This window comes from Hemitrygon akajei, chromosome 14 (genome assembly GCF_048418815.1).
Source record: "Hemitrygon akajei chromosome 14, sHemAka1.3, whole genome shotgun sequence".
Lineage (NCBI taxonomy): Eukaryota > Metazoa > Chordata > Chondrichthyes > Myliobatiformes > Dasyatidae > Hemitrygon > Hemitrygon akajei.
The window spans coordinates 106,406,757-106,433,390 of record NC_133137.1 but is presented as its reverse complement, the minus strand read 5'-3'; positions in this window follow the sequence as shown (position 1 = coordinate 106,433,390).

The following is a 26,634-nucleotide window of genomic DNA, read 5'->3' as shown; positions in this document are numbered from 1 at the left end:
AAACCTGCCCACAAGAATATTGGTCCCCTCGGATTTAAGTGCAACCCACCCCTTTTGTACAGAATTGGAGCAGGGGGCAGGGATTCAGGATAATTGGGACCCAGAAGAGGTCCCAATTATCCTGAATCCAATTCTTCAGCTATGCATTTATCTGTCACCTCATTCTATTCCTATCCTCACTGTCGCGTGGCACAGGCAGTAATCCTGAGATTACTACTCTTGAGGTCCTGCTTCTCAGCTTCCTTCCTAACTCCCTGTATTCTCTTTTCAGGACCTCCTCCCTTTCTCTACCTATGTCGTTGATACCAACATGTACCACAACTTCTGGTTGCTCACACTCCCTTTTCAGGATATTGTGGACACATTCAGAAACATCATGGACCATCGCACCTGGGAGGCAAACTACCATCCGTGTTTCTTTTTTATATCCACAAAATCATCTATCTATCCCCCTTACTACAGAGTCACCTATAACTGCTGCCATCCTCTTCAGTTCCCTACCCTTCTGAGCCACAGGACCAGACTCAGTGTCAGAGGCACGGCTGCTGTTGCTTCCCCCAGGCAGGTCGTCCCTTGCCCCAACCGTTCTCAAAATGGAGTACTTACTGTTGAGGGGGACAGCCACAGGGGTGCTTTCATTATCTGGAATTCTCCCTTCGCTCTCCTGTCAGTCACCCTCTTATCTGTCTCCTGTAGCCTTGGGCTGACTACCTCCCTGTAGCTCCCGTCTATCACCTCTTCACTTTCCCTAACAAGCTGAAGGTCATCAAGCTGCAGCTCCAGTTCCTTAACATGGTCCCTAAAGAGTTACATCTCAATGCACCTGGTGCAGATGTGGCCATCAGGTAGGCTGGTAGTCTCCCGGAAATTCCACATCTGATACCCAGAATGGAACACTGGCTCTGTAGATGTACTCCCAATTCTCTCTAGAGTTAAATAAGAAAAAAGAAATAAGAAACAAGGAGTGACCCTTTCCACTTACCTTGCCTCGACCTGTTCTCGCCGAAGCCCTGTTGAGCCGAAGCCTTACCACTCTGACTCAGGCCATTCCGACAACCACCATCCACTAGACAATACCTCTTTTTATGGAGAATGGGCTTTTAAAGTTCTTCACCTGATCTGTGCAGGAATATTTAAACTGCACCTGCGCAGGACTCCAATCAACAATTCCCATTGAAAAAAACTTCCTGCTTTCGTAGAGGAAAACCCCTGTGGAGGAATTGATCACAAGCTTAATATCATTTCCAGAAGACAGCAAGAATGCTTTGACAAGGAAATCCTGCATGACAAAGCACGAGCACAGACACTCAATACATTACATGATACATAGCATATGGCCAAAATTCCAGCAAAAGAGGTAGGTTATGAGCAGATTCTGATAAGATTTTTTTTGCTGCAAACCAAAGATGTCCAAAGAACAGAATTGAACACAAGCAATATTCAAGTTTCATGTAATAAATGGGTTGGGAAAAGAAGTGTCCAATTAAAATGTAAAGTTTCAAAATAGTTTATTAGAATTTCCTCTACACAAGATAAATAACTGTTTAACAAGATAAATGATCCAATGTGGTGCAAAGAGAGATGAAGGTCACAATAATAATAAAAACAAGTTAAATATAAATACATAAAATATCTTCTGTACATCGTTCATAAACTGGCATCCATACATTCATAAACAGACACTTTGTGTACATAAGATGTCCCACTAAAGTGTATCATTGACCTTGAATAATTGCTGGTCATTGAAAAATCCAGCTTGGGCATCCGTACTGTCATCTTTGTTGATTTTCATCCATGACAGGAAAGCAATTTGATTGGTTACACTTCCATAACCGTGGGTGGAGCACGATTCACATTTATCTCCACTAGTCTGAAGCCACGTATCAGAGCAGCTACTTGCATTAGCAGTGCTTTGATGATGTCAATAAAAGGGTTCAAGAGATTTGTTATGCCAGTGAAAATATTAAGCATGATAGGTTGCAGAAGGCAGCTGAGTACATTCACCAAAAGTGGCCTCAGTATCTGGTCTCCAATTGTTGTCACCAAGAAATTCAGCAGTTCAATGAAAAACAAAGTCACTAGATTCATTAGGATCCTTCCCACCGCAAACAGCTCTCTCCAACAACACCGAATGGCATCTTCAGACCTGAAAAAGTTAGGTAGAAAATACTTACATCTATCTATATCAATTTTAATAATATATGATAAATAAGGGGATATTACCTCCTTTTGTTGTATTATAGAGATGGCACAAAGGTAATGTTAGATTTGTTTGCTATTTCTCCATGGTTTCCACCAATTATCCATTGGAGAAATCCCAAATACTGTATACATAATGCAGTTATCATAATTCATTACAGGGTTAAAGCAAAGGACTTCAAACTTTAATCAAAAATTAATGTGTATATTTCAATTTCCCATGTTAAGCAATGAGAAATTCAGACTATATTAACTTACTAATTGCCCTTATTAAAAAAATTACTTTCTAATGTTTATATGCAAAATAATACACTGTGTAGAACCACAGAACCATGCAGCATAGAAAACAGGCCATTCAGCCCTTCTAGTCTGTGTGGAAACTTTATTCCGCTAGTCCCATTGACCTGTACCCAGTCCATAACCCTCCAAACCTCTCCCATCCATGTATCTATCCAATTTATTCTTAAAATTTAAGAGTGAGCCCGCATTTACCACGTCAGATGGCAGCTCGTTCCACACTCCCACCACTCTCTGAGTGAAGAAGTTCCCCCTAAACCTTTCCCCTTTCGCCCTAAAGCCATGTCCTCTCATATTTATTTCTCCTAATCTAAGTGGAAAGAGCCTACTCGCATTTACTCTGTCTATATCCCTCATAATTTTGTAAACCTCTATCAAATCCCCCCCATTCTTCTACTCTCCAAGGAATAAAGTCCTAACCTGTTCAATCTTCCCCTGTAACTCAACTCCTGAAGACCCGGCAACATCCTAGTAAATCTTCTCTTCACTCTTTCAATCTTACTGCTATCCTTCCTATAGTTAGGTGACCAAAACTGCACACAGTACTCCAAATTTGGCCTCACCAATGTCTTATACAACCTCACTATAACATCCCAACTCCTATACTCAATATCTTGATTTATGAATGCTAGGATGTCAAAAGCCTTCTTTACAACCCTGTCTACCTGTGACCCCACTTTCAGGGAATTATGTATCTGAACTCCCAGATCCCTTTGTTTCTCCACACTCCTCAGTGCCCTACCATTTACTGTGTATGTCCTACCTTGATTTGTCCTTCCAAAATGCAACTCCTCACACTTGTCTGCATTAAATTCCATCTGCCATTTTCTGGCCCATTTTTCCAGTTGGTCCAGATCCCTCTGCAAGCTTAGAAAGCCTTCCTCACTGACCACAACGCCTCCAATCTTAGCGTCATCAGCAAACTTGCTGATCTAATTTACCACATTATCACCTAGATCACTGATATAGACAACGAACAACAATGGTCCCAGCACAGATCCCTGAGGCACACCACTGGTCACAGGCCTCCAGTCTGAGAAGCAATCATCCATTACCACTCTCTGTGTGAAAACAAGTGTGAAAGTAAGTGTGAAAATATATAACACTGCTGTCAGTATAGATGACCTATAACCATTTATCTTGCTACACATCAGAGAAGCATACATTCGAGTTCACTCTGGAGACTTTGGGCATTAATGAAGAAACAATACTGTATCAAGTGCCATCAAAAATTACTTAATTATGATTGGCTAATTACAAGTCTGACATATAAAATTATATCACTTACAGAAGGCAACTGATGGGGCTGAGATTGTATAAAAGGCTTTGATTTCAACAGGAAGAAAAAATGTATTACATGTGCAAAAAGAGTTAGGCGTCTCGTGTTACACCGAATAAAAACAAAATGATTCAACTTTAAAGTCCTTACAAGTGACCTAACTAATAAAAAAAATCTTGACAGAATTAACTGAGCTACAAAAGGAAATTATGGAAGGAAAGGTAAAATCTGGGCCAAAAGTTGAAATTTGGCAAAGAATAGACATGGACAGGCTAGATATTGGTTGGTCTGAAATTGAAAACTTTTGACTTAGTTTTGGCTATGGTGAGTCAAAGGGGCATAGGGGGTAATCAGAAGGGCAGAATTGAAAGAACACTGTCCTTTTGGGGTTGAAAGAAATGACCACGTTCACCAGGATTTTTACCATCACAAACAAATCCTTCCATCTATGTCACAATGTGGCATTTGACCAAAAAACACATGAATACGAGAAGAAAAACAGGTGCCAATGATGTTCAACAACCACAGAATTTCCAGCAGAACAGTGCTGTTTAAATTTGGATAAGGAACGCAGAGTTTATGCTAAGGTGAACTTCAATAGAAGTGGCAAATCTGATGGAAGAACTTTGGATTAATTGAATCTGGAGGCCAGAAGATATGAGATTTTTGTTGGCAATTAGGCTGTACTCAGATACAGATGGAAGATAGTCAATATTTAATGTCCATTCTTCATCTGATAGAAATATTATCGGTGAAGAGATGTATTAGTAGAATGGTGAGATAAAAAGTAGCTTGCCATATTCTGAGAAAGGAGACAAAATTGGTGGCTAATTTCAGGGACAATGTCTTCAGTCATTCTAATTTTAAATCAAATTTTGTTTTGCAGTTGATTACATCTACAACAAAACACAGCTCACCGGTCTGCTAGCTCACTAATGTATGCATCACCTTCTTCCCTCTTTTTCTCATGAGTTAGGCTGGGGAATTAAAAAAAACAGAGGAAGAGAAGATGTTATATTAAAGGAAGTTGCAACTGAATATTATTTCTCAGAGCTAGATCTATACGAGTAGTAACATGCCATAATCTGATATCTTGAAGCACTGATGTGAGTATGGCACAATGCTGCAGCTATTAGAGCTGCTAATTTAGAGCTCCAGCAATCACAACCTCAAATACTGTTTACGTAGATTTTGCGTGCTCTCTGCTGCCACACAAGTAAACACAGGGTGCTCTGGTTTCCTACATCATGTCCAATTTGTGCTGGTTGGTAGGGGTACTTGCCATTTTAAACTGGCTCTAATATGAAGAAGTGTGGTTGAATCTAAGGGGAGTTGAAGGGAATGTGGGAAGAATAAAATGGGATTGGTATAAATATGAGATGGATGGTCCACTTGGTCCGAGTAGGCAAAAGTGATTGGTTCCATGCAGTCGTAACTCTGTTGCTCTCCGTCCAACTATGACTAATGCAAGCTTCATTATATTCCTTCTGTTTCACAGAAATATGGATGTTCAAAATTAAAATGGCAACTTTGGCAAGAAAATGAAAATTAGAGTAAGAAAATGTTACATTAGTGAAGTTGCCAGTGGAATGGGTCTGACTTGTATCAGCAACAATACACCACAAGGATAAATAGCCTTTGAGCACCAATATATTCTTTCAGTAAGCTTCCAGTATGTCAAACTCCTGATTTCAAATTCAGACACACTCGACAAGGAGTAGACCTTCCCTAATAATTGGTCATTTTGAGCTGATAAACTTCTCTATTGAAGCTACTCTAAGGATTAGGGGTGAATTAACTTTAAATGATGTCCAACAATTCAGAAAATTTTACAATTTAAAATAACTAACTTTGCTGTTACCACTTGATATTTTCAACTTAGTACAAATCGATAAGGTGAAAATTGCGAACTTTAGAAGGGAATTTGACTTTTTCCATTATGTAGAAGAACGTGATAATATAACCTGCTCACCTATTTCCTTTATAACTTGAGGATTTTCTCACAACTCCAAGCACTTCATTTTTTGCTGAAGATATGCCTACATTTTCCCCTGTAATGCCAATATTTATCTCTTCAAACTGTGAGAGAGAAGCAAGTTCACAAATGTATTACCAAATTTCAGTGCTTTAGCCTGGGATAGGGGGACATGGGACACTAAAATATACAAAACTTCAAACAAATTAACTAAATTTAAAGCTTTTAAATCAATGTTTTGAAGGAAAGTGAAGAGGATGGTTTTTTGACACATGTAGAATCAGTTTTACTAATCAGGGAGCCTTGTATAAAGGATGGTGATAAAGACAATGATTAAGATTGTAATTTTGGTGCAGTGCAAGGTTGAGTTGAGATAAACAGCTGCAACAGAATGGAACGAATTTCAATTTGCATTCAACCATGCTACCTCCCCCACCCCCCAGATTGGGAATATCGATTCTGGATATACTGTATGAGCGGAGGAAAGTGTTTAATTTGGTAACATCAATATACATTAGTTTGAATAAGCATGAAAAACAAGTTTGGCACTAATGGTGGTACATTAATAATGAGCTGGAGTACAGGAAGGAGACAGATCAACTACAATGTCAGCAAAACAAAAAGAGCTAATCATTGACTTTAGGAATAAGTGCAGTGGACATGCTTCAGCTTACAGCATATGTTGCTGAGGTTGAGAACTTCAAGCTTCTAGGATTAAACATCTCCAATAGCCAGTTGTGCTCCAACCATGCTGACACCATGGCTAAGAAAACTCACCAATGCCTCTCCTTCCTCTGGCTAAAGAACTCCACTGACCCTTACCAATTTTTATTAATACATCATATCCAGATACATTCAGTTTGGTATGGCAGCCTATGACCACCAGAAACAGCAGAAAGCTCTGGGCACATCACAGAAGCCAGCTTCCCCTCTATGGACTCTGTCTATACTCCTCGCTAACGCAGTAAAACAGTCAGCAAAATCAAAGACCCAATCCACTCCTGACATTTTTGCTTCTCCACTCTCCCTTAGGGCAGAATGTACTAAAGCCTGAAAGCACATATGCCTATGCTTAATGACAGATTCTGCCCTGCTGTTATATGACTTCTGCATAATACTCTAGTATGATAAGTTCAACTCTTGACCTCACAATCTACCTCGATATGATCTTGTATTTTATTGTCTACTTGCACTGCACTTTATCCTGCATTCTGTTATTGTTTTCCCTTGTACTACCTTGATACACTGTGCAATGATCCCATCTGTATGAAAGACAAGCTGTTCACTCTACCTGGGTAAATGTGACGATAATAACCCAATTCCAATTACCTCTTCCAAAGACCTTACAGCCTCAGCAGAAATCTTCTTTGCCTCCAATTTGTCTTTGGATGAATCTTGACTTAATTTGTGGTTGGATGCAGGTTCACAGCATGGCGTGTAAGGCATCTGTATGGCTGTTTGACTTGATCTGTACTGTACATTGAGGGCCTTCACATTTTCCTTTCCTGTTTCTAAATAGAACATTTTTTTTACTTAAGAATTTATGATATTGCTCAATGATCATAAAGTTCCCCTATTTTCAGTCAAAATAATGGTAAATCTGATTTAGTTTGAAAAAAATAGAAATACATTTCAATGAGTGAACCAACATTGACCAGATTTAATTTTCATAAATTCACCCTTCTCCTATTCCTACTTTGAGTACTTTCTTCTGATGTAGGAAACACAAAAACATTCCTTGGAAAAGCAGAAATGCAGAATATTCTCAACAATTTTAAAGAAATGTGCATTATCCAACTTGACAGGACATTGGACACCTGAAAGGTCCACACAGCCAACTAATGGGAGCTAGACACGTGGTCATGTGACATAGTGGCTAGTGGCGGCTGGGGTGTGGTGGCAGGAGGGGTCCATGCGGAGCACGTGCTCACGGATTATTTATAAAGTGACAGGAGTGTCTTTACATCAGGTGACTGGCAGAGAAAGATACAGTAATGGTGGTGGGTTAACGGCTTTACTACTTTGGAGTCTGGTGGTCCTGGCGTGGATACTACTTGAGAGTCAGACAAACAATGTCATGTAATTTCTGATAGATCCAGCTTCATTCTTCCATAGTCCATCCTGAAAACATTCATGTGTTAAGCCATTATTCAAGGCAGAGCCAAGACAGTTAATACATCAGATGACTATTGAACAGGGAGAAAACAACAAAACTCCTTCCAGAATGCCTATTTCCAGTAGGAGGGCAACCAAGAGCAGGGGTTCTGGATTTCCCTTCATTAAAGCCTCATGCTTTTGTTACTGTTAACTAAACCATCACTGACTGTGAATCAAATTTAGTTAACATTTGTCTTGACAATTCTGTTCTTTACTCAGATCCCACCCACCTTGTTCATGGACTGTTTGTCCCACTCCCATCAGAGAGGAGGCTACGTACCATCCACGCCAGGACCACCAGACTCAAAAACAGTTACTTTGACAGTTTCTATTTGCATAATATGCCTTCTTTGCACATTGCTTGTCTGTAAGTGTTTGGTTGTTTATGTATAGTTTCTTTAAAAAAAGGAAATTCTGATATATTTCCATTTACCTGCAAATGCCTACTAGAACAGTGAATCTGAAAGTAGTAACTTACAGTCAGTGGCCACTTTACTAGATACCTCCTGTAACTAACAAAGTGGCCGCTGAGTGTATGTTCATGGTCTTCTGCTGCTGTAGGCAATCCATTTCGAGGTTTGAAATGTTGTGCATTCACCATTCTCTGTAAACTCCAGAGACCGTTATGCCTGAAAATCCCAGAGAACCAGAAGTTTCTGAGATACTCAAACCACCTCATCTAGCTCCAAGAATTATCCATGATCAGTCACATGATCACATTTCTCCCCCATCCTGATATTTGCTCTGAACAACAACTGAACTTCTTGACCACATCTGCATGCTTTCATGCATTGAGCTGCTGCCACATGATTGGCTGATTAGATATTTGCATTAGTGAATAGGTGTACAGGTGTACCTAATAAAGTGGCCACTATGTGTATGTACTTTGATAATAAAATTACTTAGAACTTTGACTGTTAAAATATTTAGAACAATATGGACACTTCTATAGTCAGAACTCTAGGTACAAAGTAGCAGACGTTAAATAGTTCAGAATGTGACCAAAGAGTTGGGATGACAACAAAAAAATAGTAAAATTTTAACAACACACACAAAATGCTGGAGGAACTCAGCAGGCCAGACAGCATCTATGGAGAAGAGTAAACTGGACTGAAGAAAGGTCTCGGCCCGAAACATCAACTGTTTACTCTTTTCCAACCATCTGCATGGCCTGCTGAGTTTCTCCAGCATTTTGTGTGTGTTGATTGGATTTAAAGCATCTGCAGATTTTCTCTTGTTTGTAATTAAAAACTGAGTAATGTATATAGGGTGCCTGAGAAAATTTCCAAAATAAAACAGGGAGCAAAAAGCAAACATGCATTGGAAGAAACGAGGCATGATAAAAAATTATGAACATATGGCAACATAAAAATTAATACCAGACGTTAAACCTCAAATAGTTTAACATTCTTAAAACAATAAATGAGGACGATAAGGTTAACAGACTTACAGAATTATAGTTCAAACAAAAGGAATACATTTATAATAAAGACAAAAGTATAATTCCTATGGATACCCCATCTAATAAGGAAGGAAGGTGGATAAAGAAAATGCAGATGAGTTGGAAAAATACTCTAATTTGAAGAATTAGAATAACGCTTGCTTTATTCTGTCATTATGTGACAATAGAAAATGACACTGCTCTGAAATTAAATAGATAGAAAATGGTCAAGTTCAAGGTTCAAAGTACATTGATGACCAGAGTATGTATACACTATACAACCTTGAGATTAATATCCTTACAGGCAACCAACCACGAAACAAAGATACATCCACAAACACATTCTATGTTTTCAATTTACTTCATGAATCACAAACAATACAAATGCACAAAATGCTAACTACCTTTTATTGCTTTCTCTTTCAGAGGGAGTGAAGGTTTGGTTGGTGTTTGTAGTGCTGTCGTCTGAATGCCCAAAAAACTTTTGGTGCTCGAGGTTCTGAGAAGCGAAAAAAATTATTAGCAGGCACAATGACTATATTCTATATCCAATGTTCAGAAGCAATTTTAGTAAACAGCATTTCTTAAGTCAGAGAAGAGTAATTATAACACATTGAGTTATTAACTTGCTTCAGAAATTGGCAAGTCTGTATTACAAAACCAATTTATTTAAAATTTCACTTGTTTCTTAGAGCACGAACAACTGCTGAGTAGTTTATACAGGCCTTACATGCATAAAGGTGGATAAGTCACCTGGACCATATGGACTACATCTCAGAGTCCTGAAAGAAATGGCTGAAGAGATTATGGAGGCATCAGTAATGATCTGTCTAGAAACACTAGTTTCTGGAAGGTTCCGGAAGACTGAAAAATTGCAAATGTCACTCCACTCTTCAAGAACGGAGAGAGGCAGAGGAAAGGGAATTATAGGCCAGTTAGTCTGGCCTCACTGGTTGGGAAGGTATTGGAGTTGATTATAAAGGATGAGGTCTCAGGTTACTTGGAGGCACATGATAAAATAGGCCATAGTCAGCATGGTTTCCTCCAGGGAAAATTAACAAATCTGTTGGAATTCTTTAAAGAAATAACAAGCAGGATACATAATGGAGAATCGGTTGATGGTGTATACTAGGATTTTCGGAAGGCCTTTGGCAAAGTGCCACACATGAGGCTGCTTAACAAGTTATGAGCTCATGGTATTACAGGAAAGATTCTAGCATGGATAAAGCAGTGGCTGATTGGCAGAGGGCAAAGAGTGGGAATAAAGGGGGCCTTTACTGGTTGGCTGCCAGTGACTAGTGGTGTTCCACAGGAATCTGTGTTGGGACGGATTCTTTTTATGTTATATGCAATTATTTGAATGATGGAATTGATGGCTTTGTTGCAAAGTTTGCAGACAATATGAAGATAGGTGAAGGGGCAGGTAGTTTTGAGGAAGAAGAAAGGCTACAGAAGGACTTGCACAGATTAGGAGAATGGGCAAAGAAATAGCAGATAAAATATAGTGTTGTAAAGTGTACAGTAATGTAATTTGGTAGAAGAAATAAAATGGTTAACTATTTTCTAAATGGAGAGAAAATACAAAAAATTGAGGTGCAAAGGGACTTGGGAGTCCTTGTTCAGGATTTCCTAAAGTTTAATTTTGTGGTGAGGAAGGCAAATGCAATGTTGGCATTCATTTCAAGAGGACTAGAATACAAAATCAAGGATATAATGTTGAGACTCTATAAAGCACTGGTGAGGTCTCACTTAGACAGCTGTGAGCAGTTTTGGGCTCCTTAGAAAGAATGTGCTGAAACTGGAGAAAGTTCAAAGGAGGTTCATGAAAATGATTCCAGGATTGAATGGCTTGTCATATGAGGAGCGCTTGATGGCTCTGGGCCTGTATTCACTGGAATTCAGAAGAATGAGGGGTGACCTCATTGAAACCTATCGAATGCTGGAAGGCCTTGATAGAGTGGATGAGGAGAGGATGCTGACTGATGCAGTCAATGTCCGAAGGGTGTGTTGCACTCTGAAGTTTGTCACACAGACAGTTATCAAAATAAAAGCTTGCTTGCACTCCCTCATGCACATAAAGACTCCCAGGCACTATTTTGAACAGCAGAGGAGTTCGGCCATGTGTTAAGGCTATTAATTCTAAAATGGCTTATCTGGCCATTACCACATGGTGAACAAGAGAAAATCTGCAGATGCTGGAAATCTGAGCAACACACACAAAATGCTGGAGGAATTCAGCAGGCCAGGCAGCATCGATGGAAAATTTTCCATTGGTACCGCCTGGCCCGCTGAGTTCCTCCAGCATTTTGTGTGTGTTGACCACATTTTGGAAGATTCTGATGTGCAAATTGCCTGGCATATTTCCTACATTTCAACAATGACTGTATTTCAAAAGCATTTAATTGGCTGTAATTCATTTTGGCTGCCCTGAAGGAGCTGTTAAAGGCATTATATAAATGCAAGTCTTTCCTTTTCTCGTAAAAGGATGGTTATAATGACCGTGGTAAAATGGCAGGCTGATGAAGGATTTCTAGTCATAATGTGAAGAATTATCAGATGATGTACAGAATCAATCTCTGCTTGAAGTCATTGCTCCCTTCACATTTTCAGGTCCGTTTGACCACAGCTTGCTGTATTCCATTCAGGTCTGCTTGATCGATATACCCTCCATACCCTTTCAGATCTGCTTGATCTATATACCCTCTCAGATCCACTTGATCTATATTCCCTCTATACCCTTTCAAATCCACTTGATCTATATACCCTCTATACCCTTTCAAATCCACTTGATCTATATTCCCTCTATACCCTTTCAGATCCAGTTGAAATACAACCTGCCGTATTAGTTTTAGCTCCTATTAAACACTATGCTGCTTCACCCTTTCTGGAATTGTTAAAGAATTTTAGAGTCATAAGCGCAGGAAAGGCCCATCAGCCCATCAAGTCTATGCCAGCCCTTCACTGTCTACTCCCATGTCTCACCATTGTTCTGCTTAATCTTGTTGTGCCAGCTTCCTTCTCTACATTTGGTGAACTACTTTGAATAGAAACATAGAAAATAGGTGCAGGAGTAGGCCATTCGGCCCTTCGAGCCTGCACCGCCATTCAGTATGATCATCCAACTCAGAACCCTGTACCTGCTTTCTCTCCATACCCCCTGATCCCTTTAGCCACGAGGGCCATATCTAACTTCCTCTTAAATATAGCCAATGAACCGGCCTCAACTGTTTCCTGTGGCAGAGAATTCCACAGATTCACCACTCTCTGTGTGAAGAAGTTTTTCCTCATCTCGGTCCGAAAAGGCTTTCCCTTTATCCTTAAACTGTGACCCCTCATTCTGGACTTCCCCAACATCGGAAACAATCTTCCTGCATCTAGCCTGTCCAATCCCTTTAGAATTTTATACCTTTCAATAAGATCCCCCCTCAATCTTCTACATTCCAGTGAGTATAAGCCTAGTCGATCTGGTCTTTCTTCATATGAAAGTCCTGCCATCCCAGGAATCAATCTAGTGAACCTTCTCTGTGCTCCCTCTATGGCAAGAATGTCTTTCCTCAGATTAGGGGACCAAAACTGCACACAATATTCTAGGTGCGGTCTCACCAAGGCCATGTACAACTACAGTAGAACCTCCCTGCTCCTGTACTCAAATCCTTTTGCTATGAATGCCAACATGCCATTTGCCTTTTTCACCGCGTGCTGTACCTGCATGCCCACCTTCAATGACTGGTGTACAATGACACCCAGGTCTCGTTGCATCTCCCCTTTTCCTAATCGGCCACCGTTCAGATAATAATCTGTTCTTGCAACCAAAGTGGATAACCTCACATTTATCCACATTAAATTGCATCTGCCATGAATTTGCCCTCTCACCTAACCTATCCAAGTCACCCTGCATCCTCTTAGCATCCTCCTCACAGCTAACACCGCCGCCCAGCTTCGTGTCATCCGCAAACTTGGAGATGCTGCATTTAATTCCCTTGTCTAAATCATTAATATATATTGTAAACAACTGGGGTCCCAGCACTGAGCCTTGCGGTACCCCACTAGTCACTGCCTGCCATCCTGAAAAGGTCCCGTTTACTCCCACTCTTTGCTTCCTGTCTACCAACCAATTCTCTATCCACATCAATACCATATCCCCAATACCATGTGCTTTAAGTTTGCACACTAATCTCCTGTGTGGGACCTTGTCAAAGGCCTTTTGAAAATCTAAATATACCACATCCACTGGCTCTCCCCTATCCACTCTACTAGTTACATCTTCAAAAAATTCTATAAGACTTGTCAGACATGATTTTCCTTTCACAAACCCATGCTGACTTTGTCCGATGATTTCACCTCTTTCCAAATGTGCTGTTATCACATCTTTGATAACCGACTCTAGCATTTTCCCCACCACCGATGTCAGACTAACCGGTCTATAATTCCCCGGTTTCTCTCTCCCTCCTTTTTTAAAAAGTGGGGTTACATTAGCCACCCTCCAATCCTCAGGAACTAATCCAGAATCTAAGGAGTTTTGAAAAATTATCACTAATGCATCCACTATTTCTTGGGCTACTTTCTTAAGCACTCTGGGATGCAGACCATCTGGCCCTGGGGATTTATCTGCCTTTAATCCCTTCAATTTACCTAACACCACTTCCCTACTAACATGTATTTCCCTCAGTTCCTCCATCTGACTAGACCTTCGGTCCCTTACTATTTCCGGAAGATTATTTATGCCCTCCTTAGTGAAGACAGAACCAAATTAGTTATTCAATTGGTCTGCCATGTCTTTGTTCCCTATAATCAATTCACCTGTTTCTGACTGTAAAGGACCTACATTTGTCTTGACCAATCTTTTTCTTTTCACGTATCTATAAAAGCTTTTACAGTCAGTTTTTATGTTCCCTGCCAGCTTTCTCTCATAATCTTTTTTCCCTTTCCTAATTAAGCCCTTTGTCCTCCTCTGCTGGACTCTGAATTTCTCCCAGTCCTCAGGTGTGCCGCTTTTTCTGGCTAATTTATATGTTTCTTCTTTGGACTTGATACTATCCCTAATTTCCATTGTCAGCCTCGGGTGCACTACCTTCCCTGGTTTATTCTTTTGCCAAACTGGGATGAACAATTGTTGTAGTTCATCCATGCGATCTTTAAATGCTTGCCATTGCATATCCACCGTCAACCCTTTAAGTATCATTTGCCATACATAGAATCACTGTTCTCCACGCATCACCCTGCGACCATTTGCAGTTGCACATTAGTCGCATCTTAGCTCTGACTATTCTGGCTCCTAGTTTGCCCACACAGTCTGCATTAGCTTCATGCAGCCTGACGCTTCCAGCTCCAGTTTGCCGTATTCCTTCCACGTCTCTTTGAGCTCCCCTTTTTGGTGGGTGCTGACTTGAGTACAGATTCGATACTTTATTCTAGCAGGTATCGTAGCTATAATAGTTTCTCTGGCCATGAAAACATTATGGACATTTCCTGTGCCCATACTGGCTGGCACATTTCCTACAGTTCAAGCATGATTGTAGTTCAAGTGCACTTCATTGACTAAAAAATACTTTTTGGGCTGTCCTGAAAGAGCAGTGGGAAGTGGGGTGTAAATGGTTCTGTATAATTATAAATCTTCCCTTTGCTAGTAGTGATGCGGTTTTTAATGCACGTGTTACCGTCTCTCGAGAACATTTCTATTCACCGGGGTGAACTGTGCAAAGCCCTCCTGGGGCCTCACCCTGCACGTCTGCCTCTTGCCGAATTACTTTCAGATCTGCTTGAAATCCCTCTTAACTTACACTCCGCTTGATTTTTTTAAAAGGAAAAATAATGTTATTTTGGGCATAAAGTGTTCTAAATTTCGCGGCTCAGTAATATCAAGTAACTTTGGCTCTAAATCTCCCAGTCACTGGAGCTTTTCTGCCTGCCTGGGTCTGCTGTAGACTGATATACAGTACACCTACAGTATTGTTTATAGTCAGAGATGTGTAAAGCATTATGCACGAGAAAGGAAGCATGGTTGCTCTTGTATTCATGGAGATTAAAGCTAAGGATGAAGATGAAGAGGACCCTGGAATCTCAGCACTAAATACTAATTAATGCAATCCAACCAACAATGCATCGGATGCTGATGCCCTGTATATCTGTGGAACAATAGGCAAGGACAGATTCGAGTTGGACCAGATTGACAGCCGGTTGAACTGCCTAATGTTTGAAAGGAACGTGTTCCACACCTGTTTGAAGAACGCTTCCTACTTTCCACTTGAAATCCATGCTTCTCCCGGGGCATAGCTCCCTCTGTTGGCCTCGCCAGAGATCGCAATAAGCCAGCTGCAAATGTTCAACACACACAAAATGCTGGTGGAACACAGCAGGCCAAGCAGCATCTATAGGGAGAAGTACAGTCGACGTTTTGGGCCGAGACCCTTGCTTGAATTTTCCGGCATCTGCAGATTTCCTCGTGTTTGTGCAAATGTTCAATATCAGCTGACAGCAATGTGGGGATTTTAATTTGTCCCATAAGGGCTCAACGAAGCAGAAGAAAGTAATGTCAGGAATAGGTGGTGTGGATAGGTTGTGCTTAGTCAACATAGCTCCCAGATTTCATACCTTGTTCTAAACTGTAAACCACCCTGGTAACAGCACTCTACAGCCCAGGTTGTTCTACAGGAAGCAAAAGATCTACAGTTAATCCTGTCTCTCACATCTTTCGATAATGCACGTTACCCTTTCGAAGCATGCTCTCTGAAGTATTCTAAACTCTGATAGAATGCCTGGAATTAAGTAACACCACCCAGATAATTGAATTCACATTACTGAGGGAATATGCATTCCCCCCTCCCGTGCACCTCTACCACACACTTCCCCCTCTCCGTTCTTTCCCCACCCCCTCCATGCTCTTTCCACCCTCCTCCTCAACCTCATACCCCCCTCTGCCCCCCTCCCCTCACCACCTCTCTCCCTCTTCCTTTCTGCCTCTCATTCTGTCAATGACAATAAAAATAGCTGGAACACAGAGCAGGCCAGGCTGTATCTGGGGAGTGTGAAACAGGATTAATATTTCCAGTCATAAGCCCTTTGTCAGGAGTGAGAAGCTCATTCTGCCAGTCTTCCTGCCCCTCTTTCTATTTGCACTTTCCTTTTCTCCCCATCTCCCTCTGTTTCATTATCTCAGTGTCAGACTTCTCCTTTGCCTCTCTCTCCATCCCCTCAGTCATCCAGTTCTAACCTGTGTTAGATTTACTGTAATGCCTCTGTTCTTTCCACTTCTCTTCAAGGTGGAGCTGAATGAGAACGAAGGGGCTTGGGGCCGACTGGGTGCAGAGGAAGACCCCAGGATTCTCAGTGCACTGATGTGGTGCTGGCTGGAACATCTCAGGGTCAGTAATGTGCTGAAGTAAAAGACAGCCTAGAATTGCTGCAGATTTGCTCTGGTTCTTCCTTACAGTCTGCCACACCAACATTTCTGCATTCGCCCTAAATTTTACCCTTCATGGTTCAGAAGGAATTCCCAAATTTACCGGTAACGTTTCCCTACTTTTTTATTTCCTGCTTTTTGAAAATCAGAGAGCAGCACAGTAGCGTAGTGATTAGTGCAACACTTCCTAGTACCAGCAACCTGGGTTCCATCACCACTGCTGTTTTTGTATGTTCCGCCTGTGACCACAAGGGTTTCCTCCTGGTGCTCCGGTTTCCTCCCACAGTCCTAAGACGTACCGGTTGGTTGGTTAATTGGTCATTGTAAATTGTCCCATGGTTAGGTTGGGATTAAATCCGGGGTTGCTGAGCGACGTGGCTCAAAGGGCTGGAATGGCCTACTCTGCACAGAATCTCAATAAACTAATTAAACTCAAGCTGTCAAAGTGTACTAATGGGATGTGAGCTCCTGTTTACTGGTTCATGATTCTATACTTCCCACCCTGTAACACAACAAATAAATCCCCCTACTGCCCATGCTTGGTGGAATCTGCCTGTTTCGTTGGTCCATCCAAGTTGGGAGTCTGTGCAGGTCAATTCACACACACGGACAGGGTGAAGCAGTACAGAGCAAGGACTGTATCCACAGGAGGAGCCTGCTTCATTGGGAAAGAGGAAAGGAAATTGGGGAGAAGGGATGGGAGACGGAGAGAGGGTGAGAGAATGAATGGGATTGGACTGGCCTCTTGACTTGCTGCTGACAAACCTTCATTTCCCTCATAGGAGCCAGTGCTGAGAGCAGACGATGTGGTGGCACTGTTGTCAAAACCAACAGACAAGCGTAATCTGTGGGGTTTGGAAAAGGTGGGTGCTTCTTAAAGTTGGGTTGCTGCACATCGTGACCCTGATTTTGTGCAAATGTCTGAGATTATTTAAACCTCAGGATTGATCTCACAGTTGGAGTATGTGTGTGTGTGAGTGAGTGTGTTTTACCTGTGTATGTGTGAATTGATTCCCTCCAATAGCACATTCTATGAAGAAAATTATGGTTGTGAAGCATTTATATGTTTCTATACCAGTAAGACAAAGACCTGCACTAAGATTAGGTATACAGGTTAAAATTTAACCATGGCAACTAATCAATCTGAATTTAGCACATTGAATAAATCCTGACTAATCATCGTGGTCAGACAAAGTATGGGTTACTTGTAAACTTCATCCAGTGTCTGGTATCCTCAGCAATGTCTTTTCCAACAGAGATAGTGAGACATCATAATGTGAGTGGCCCTGCAAACCCTCAGCATAAACCATGAAGTTTTACAATCTCAGATCCATTGTGGAAACATCAGGAATCCTAAAGACTCGCCTGATAAATTACTATTCTGCAGAGGTTCAAGAAGGTTGCTCACCACCAATACTTCTCTCAGAGCAATCAGAGATGATGAATGAATTTGGATAACACACACAAAATGCTGGTGGAATAGAGCAGGCCAAGCAGCATCTATAGGGAGAAGCACTGTCGACGTTTTGGGCCGAAACCCTTCGCCAGGACAATGAATTTGGATATTCCTTTACACATGCTTAAGTTGTATGATTGAGTTAATGAAACAATTTGTTCTCCAGGGGTTCTGCAGACCCTGCTCTCCCATGGACCATGCACTGTGAATAGAAATTAAAGTCCAGTATACTTTTTGTTTGGTACCTTCTAGTCTTACTCTGCTTTATGGTCCAAGTGATGTTGGATCTCTTCTTGGGGTCTTTGTCCCCAATTGGACCACCTCCCCAAAGGCAGGTCAGGGGGAAGGTGAGGTTGCACCCATTGTGAGGCCATGGGGAGTGGCTTGAAGACAAACCGATAACACGTTGGAATTGTCAGGGATTTTGCTGCCGTGCTTTTTTTTGGTCCATTTCTTGTGCCTAGATCTGGAAATATGAGTGCTTATTGGTTCTGCATCACAGACTGATCCATGCTTTTTCCCAACTCTTTCATCTCTCAGTGCCAGGAAGAAACAATAAACTGCATCTTGGATTGCATCAGTAAGTTTACTGGATTGCCCTCTGCATTGGAAGATCCCATAATTCGCAGGTTGATCCAAGCACTGACTCAGGTAGGAACTTTTAACCCCCATCACAAGCCAGATAAGGAGCAGGAGCTCAGTGGGATAGGCTTCCTGTTTCAGTTCTGCAGTCTTTCATTTCCATTTAGGTAACGGGAAATGACACAAGTTTCCACGCATTGAAAGCCTGCTTGCTCTTACAATGACGACTGTCAAAGGTCTGAAATTTAATTCACTGTGGGTGCAATCTTTTGCTCAGTGGATCACAGTTTCAAATGCAAATTCAAAAGCTTCAGCCCACAGATTAGGTCGCCTCATTTCGGTGTTGTTCTGCATGGCTGGGCAGTCTTTCAGAAGAAGATTTAACCGGCCCACTCACGTCTGTGTTAAATAGCCAGTAATTATATTTCACAGAAGAGGTGCAGAATCTTACCTGATATTTTTCACACGACAGTCCTGAGGAGACATTGGATTGCGTAAGAGGAAGAGAGTTTAAAAGAAGCAAACGGGGCAGTCGGCGCACAAGACCATCAGACATAGGAGCAGAATTAGACCATTGGCCCATTGAGTCTGTTCCGTCACTCAATCATGGCTGATCTTTTTTCCCTTCTTCAGCCCCACTCCCCGTCCTTTTCCCTGTAACCTTTGATACCGTGTCTAATCAAGAACCTATCAAGCTCTGACAAAAATACCCCAACAACCTGGCCTCCACTGTTGCCTGTGATAACAAATTCCACAAGTTCACAATGCTCTGGCTAAAGAAATTTCCTGCGTCACTGTTTTAAATGGATGCCCCCCCTATCCTGAGGCTGTACTGTCTTGCCCTAGATTCCCCCATTATGGGAAACATTCTTTCCACATCTACTCTGTCTAGGCCTTTCAACATTCGAAAAGTTTCAATGAGATCTCCCTCATCGTTCTAAAAAATAGCAAGTACAGACCCAGAGCCATCTAACGTTCCTCGTATGATAACCCTTTCATTCCTGGAATCATCTTTGTTTACCTCCTCTGAACCAGCTCCAATGTCAGCACATCTTTTCTAAGATGAGGGGCCCAAAACTGTTCACAATAGTCAACGTGAGGCCTCACCAGTGCCTTATAAAGCCTCAGCCTCACATCCTTGCTCTTGCATTCTAGACTTGAAATGACTCCACCTGTAAGTTAACCTTCAGGGTGTTCTGCACAAGGACTCCCAAGTCCCTTTGATCTCAGATGTTTGGATCTTCTCCCCATTTAGAAAACATTCTGTACATTTATTTCTACTACCAACGTGCATGACTATGCGTTTTCCAACATTCTATTTCATTTGCCACTTTCTTGCTCATTCTCCTAATCTGTCCAAGTCCTTCTGCAACCTACCAGTTTCCTCAACACTATCTGCCCCTCCACCAACTTTCATAACATCTGCAAACTTGGTAACTAAGCCATCTATTGTATCATCTAGATCATTTATATGCAGCATAAAAAGAAGTGGTCCCAACACTGACCTCTGTGGAACACCACTAGTCACTGGCAGCCAACCAGAAAAGGCCCCTTTTATTCCCACTCGCTGCCTCCTACCAATCAGCCAATGCTCTAACCATGCCAGTAACTTTCCTGTAATACCATGGGCTCTTAACTTGATAAGCAGCCTCATGTGTGGTGCCTTGTCAAAGGCATTCTGAAAGTCCAAATATACAACATCCACTACATCCCCTTTATCCATCCTACTTGTAATCTCCTCTAAGAATTCCAACAGGTTCGTCAGGCTAGACTTTCCTTCAAGGAAACCATGTTGACTTTGTCCTATCTTATCCTGTGTTACCAAGTACTCCATAACCTCATTCTTTACACTTGGCTCCAACATCTTCCCAACCACTGAGGTCAGGCTAACTGGTCTATAATTTCCTTTCTGCTGGCTTCCTCCTTTCTTGAAGAGTGAAGTGATATTTGTAATTTTCCAGTCCAATGGCACCATGCCAGAATCCGATGATTTTTGAAAGATCATTACTAATGCCTCCATAATCTCTACCGCTCCCTCTTTCAGAAACCTAGGGTGCAGTTCATCTGGTCCAAGAGACTTATGTATCCTTAGGTCTTTCAGCTTTTTGACTACCTTCCGCCTTGTAATAGTAACTGCACTCATTTCTCTTCCCTCAAACCCTTCAACATCTGACACACTGCTAATGTCTTCCACAGTGAAGGCTGATGCAAAATACTCATTTAGTTCATCTGCCATCTCCTTGCTGCCTGTTATTATTTCTCCGGCCTCATTTTCTAGAAAAAATTTTCGAATGGAAAAAGGATGCAACCATGGCTGACAAGAGAAGTCAAAGCCAAAGTAAAAGCAAAGCAGAGGGCATACAAGGAAGCAAAAATTAGTGGGAAGACAGAGGATTGGGAAGTTTTAAAAAGCTTACAAAAGGAAACTAAGAAGGTCATTAAGAGGGAGAAGATGAACTATGAAAGGAAGCTAGCAAATAATATCAAAGAGGATACTAAAAGCTTTTTCAAGTACATAAAGAGTAAAAGACAGGTGAGAGTAGATACAGGACTGATAGAAAATGATGCTGGAGAAATTATAATGGGAGATAAGGAGATGGCGGAGGAACTGAATGAGTATTTTGCATCAGTCTTCACTGAGTAAGACATCAGCAATATACTGGACATTCAAGGGTGTCAGGGAAGAGAAATAGGCGCAGTCACAATTACGACAGAGAAAGTACTCAGGAAGCTGAATAGTCTAAGGGTAAATAAATCTCCTGGACCAGATGGAATGTGCCCTCGTGTTCTGAAGGAAATAGCAGTGGAGATTGCTGAGGCATTAGCAATGATCTTTCAAAAGTCGATAGATTCTGGCCTGGTTCTGGAGGACTGGAAGATTGCAAATGTCACTCTGCTATTTAAGAAAGGGGCAAGGAAGCAAACAGGAAATTATAGACCTGTTAGCCTGACATCGGTGGTTGGGAAGTTGTTGGAGTCGATTGTCAAGGATGAGGTTATGGAGTACCTGGAGGTATATGACAAGATAGGCAGAACTCAGCATGGTTTCCTTAAGGGAAAATCCTGCCTGACAAACCTAGTGAAATCTTTTGAGGAAATTACAAGTAGGCTAGACGAGGGAGATGCAGTGGATGTTGTGTATTTGGATTTTCAGAAGGCCTTTGACAAGGTGCTGCACATGAGGCTGCTAAACAAGATAAGAGCCCATGGAATTACGGGAAAGTTACATACGTGGATAGAGCGTTGGTTGATTGGCAGGAAACAGAGAGTGGGAATAAAGGGATCCCATTCTGGTTGGCTGCCGGTTACCAGTGGTGTTCCACAGCGGTCCATGTTGGGGCCGCTTCTTTTCATGTTGTATATCAACAATTTGGATTATGGAATAGATGGCTTTGTGGCTAAGTTTTCTGATGATACAAAGATAGGTGGAGGGGCCAGTAGTGCTGAGGAAACAGAAAGTCTGCAGAGATACTTGGATAGATTGGGGGAATGAGCAAAGAAGTGGCAAATGAATTACAATGTCGGAAAGTGTATGGTCATGCACTTTGGTAAGAGAAATAAACGGGCAGACTATTATTTAAATGGGGAAAGAATTCAAAGTTCTGAGATGCAACAGGACTTGGGAGTCCTCGTGCAGGATACCCTTAAGGTTAACCTCCAGGTTGAGTCGGTGGTGAAGAAGGCGAATGCAATGTTGGCATTCATTTCTAGAGGAATAGAGTATAGGAACAGGGATGTGATGTTCAGGCTCTATAAGGCACTGGTAAGACCTCACTTGGAATACTGTGTGCAGTTTTCGGCTCCTTATTTAAGAAAGGATGAGCTGACATTGGAGAGGGTTCAGAGAAGATTCACTAGAATTATTCTGGGAATGAGAGGGTTAACATATGAGGAACGTTTGACCGCTCTTGGACTGTACTCCTTGGAGTTTAGAAGAATGAGGGGGGACCTCATAGAAACATTTTGAATGTTGAAAGGCATGGACAGAGTGGATGTGGCAAAGTTGTTTCCCATGGTGGGGGGAGTCTAGTACGAGAGGACATGACTTGAGGATTGCAGGATGCCCATTCAGAACAGAGATGCAAAAAAAAATTTTAGCCAGAGGGTGGTGAATCTATGGAATTTGTTGCCACGGGCGGCAGTGGAGGCCAAGTCATTGGGTGTATTTAAGGCAGAGATTGATAGGTATCTGAGTAGTCAGGGCATCAAAGGTTATGGTGAGAAGGTGGGGGAATGGGACTAAAGGGGAGATTGGATCAGCTCATGATGAAATGGCGGAGCAGACTCAATGGGCTGAATGGCCGACTTCTGATCCTTTGTCTTATGGTCTTATGGTCTTATTCTAGCAGCCTTATATCCTCTCTTGTCCCTCTTTTATTCTTTACATACTTGATAAAGCTTTTACTACCCACTTTGAAATTGTTTGCTAGCTTGCTTTCATATTTCATCTTTTCCCTCCTAATGATTCCTTTAGTTGCTCTCTGTAGGGGTTTAAAAGCTTCACACTCCTCCATCTTCCCACAAATTTTTGCTTTGTTTTATGCCCTCTCTTTTGTTTTTACATTAGCTTTGACTTCCCTTTTCAGCCACAGTTGTACTATTTTGCCATTTCAGCATGTCTTCATTTTTGAAATACATCTATCCTGCACCTTCCTCATTTTTTCCAGAAACACACTCCATTGCTGCTCTGCTGTCATCCCTGCCAGCAGCTCCTTCCAATTTACTTTGGCCAGCTCCTCTCTCATACCACTGCAATTTCCTTTACTACACTGAAATAGTTACATCAGACTTTACTTTCTCCCTATCAAATTTCAAGTTAAACTCAATCATATGGTGATCACTGCCTCCTAAGGGTTCTTCTACCTTAAACTCCATAATCACCTCTGGTTTTTTTTAAATAGCACCCAATCCAGTGTAGCTGATCCCCTAGTAGGCTAAATGACAAACTACTCTAAAAAGCCATATCATAGGCATTCAACAAACTCACTCTCTTGAGATCAATTTCCAACCTGATTTTCCCAATTGACCTGCATGCTTATCATAACATTGCCCTTTCGACACACCATTTTTACTTCCTGTGGTAATCTGTGGTCCACATCCCAGCTGCTGTTTGGAGGCCTGTATATAATTGCCAACAAGGTCCTTTTACTATTGCAGTTTTCTTAACTCAACCCACAAGGATTCAACATCTTCCGATCCTATATCACATCTCTATGATTTGATGCCTTTCTTCACGAGTAGTGTCACACCACCCCCCCCCCCCCCCCACCCCGGTCTACCTCCCTATCCCTGTGATGCAACACGTAACCTTGGACATTCTTCAGCCACAATTCAGTCATGGCCACAACATCATACCCAACAATAAGTAAAAGTATAACATGATCATCCACCTTATTTCTTATACTCCGTGCATTGAAATATAACACTTTGGGTATTATATTTGCTACCCTTTTTGATTCTGCATTCTTAATGCACTGATACTCACCTTGCTGCCTACAACTATGTCATAGAGACATAGAAAACCTACAGCACAATACAGGCCCTTGAACCCACAAAGTTGTGCCGAACATGTCCCTACCTTAGAGATTACCAGGCTTACCTATAGCCCTCTATTTTACTAAGCTCCATGTACCTATCCAAAAGTCTCTAAATTAAAGACCTTATCGTATCTGTCTCCACTACTGTTGCTGGCAGCCCATTCCACGCACTCACCACTCTCTGAACTAAAAACTTACCCCTGACATCTCCTCTGTACCTACTCCCCAGCACCTTAAACCTGTGTCCTCTTGTGGCAACCATTTCAGCCCTGGGAAAAATCCTCTGAGTATCCACACAATCAATGCCTATCATCATCCTATACACCTCTATCAGTTCACCTCTCATCCTACGTCGCTCCAAGGAGAAAAGGCCAAGTTCCCTCAACCTATTCTCATAAGGCATGCTTCCCAATCCAGGCGACATCCTTGTAAATCTCCTCTGCACTCTTTCTATGGTTTCCATATCCTTCCTCTAGTGAGGTGACCAGAACTGAGCACAGTACTCTAAGTGGGTTCTGACCAGGGTCCTATATTGTTGCAACATTACCTTTCAGCTCCTAAAATTCAATTCCATGATTGATGAAGGCTCTGTCCCCCGTGCTGTACCTCCTGCTTTTAGTTGCCACAGGTTTACAGTCAGGGGTCAGGTTGGCGAATAACGGTGGGGGAGGGATCTTGAGGGTGGAGAGGCCGCAAGTGGTGTCCGTAGTGCGGCTTTCGGCATGGTGTTGGGTGGGTTGTGTGGGTCGGTGTGTGGGGGTAGTCAGTAGCAGGGTATGTGATGTATTCCCACAGAACTGGGGATTTCTGACAGTGATTGGTGGGAGGGGCCCGTCATACTCCATTGTCACACTTTTCAGGTGGCTCTGGAAGTCGAGCCCCAATAGCACAGGGGCACACAGTTGAGGCATGACCAGTAATGTAAACTCTCGATATTCTGTGCCCTGCACCACTAGCGTCGCTACACAACCCCCCCGGATGTCTGTTATATGCGACCCAGAGGCCATGGTGACCCTCTGGCTTACCAGCTGTGTCATGAGTCCGCAACGCTGCACTGTGTCTGGGTGGATAAAACTCTCCGTGTGGCCCGTGTCAAACAGGCAGCTTGTCCTCCACCAAGATGTCCATCATTGACCTTGCGAGCTGGTGTGGAGCGCTTTGGTCAAGGGTCACGGAGGCCAGAGTTGAATCGCTGTCTTGGTCCGGCGCGGTGGGGTATCTGGTAAGCACCCATGGGTCATAGGTGGTGCGAGGTGGCGCTGACCAAGATGGCCGCCCCCATGTCTCGCACATGGTGGTGGCATGCAGGCAAGATGGCGATGGCCAAGATGGCCGCCCCCATATCTCGCACATGGTGGTGGCATGCAGGCAAGATGGCGACCCCATTCCTCGCACGCGGCGCTGCTCAATCCTACTTGTGTTTTGGACTTACAGGCCTTGGTGAAGTGGCCCTTCTTTCCGCAGCTGGAGCAGGTAGTTTCTCAGGCCAGGCAGCACTTCCGGGGGTGCTTCTCGAGTTCGCAGAAGTAACACTTCGTGGACTCGCGACTGGCAGCAGCCTTGGTGAATTCGCTGGTGGGTTGCAGGGTCTGCAGCATCCATGAGGCCGTCGGGAGATCGCGTGCTTGAAGAGCATCAGAGTCATGCAGAGCGGCCTCGAGCATGTCAGCCAGCTCAATCACCGAACATAAAGTAAGATCTCGTAAGGCACGGCCTGCCCTTTACAAAGCCATGCTGACTACTCGTAATCATATTATACTTCTCCAAATGTTCATAAATCCTGCCTCTCAGGATCTTCTCCATCAACTTACCAACCACTGAGGTAAGACTCGCTAGTCTATAATTTCCTGTGCTATCTCTACTCCCTTTCTTGAATAAAGGAACAACATCCACAACCCTCCAATCCTCCGGAACCTCTCCCATCCCCATTGATGATGCAAAGATCATCGCCAGAGGCTCAGCAATCTCATCCCTCGCCTCCCACAATAACCTGGGGTACATTTCGTCCGGTCCTGGTGACTTATTCAACTTGATGCTTTCCGAAAGCTCCAGCACATCCTCTTTCTTAATATCTACATGGTCAAGCTTTTCAGTCTGCTGCAAGTCATCACAACAATCACTAAGGTCCTTTCCCATAGTGAATACTGAAGTATTCATTAAGTACCTCTGCTATTTCCTCCAGTTCCACACACACTTTCCCACTGTCACACTTGATGGGTCCCATTCTTTCACGTCTTATCCTCTTGCTCTTCACATACTTGTGGAATGCCTTGGGGTTTTCCTTAATTCTGCCCGCCAAGGCCTTCTCATAG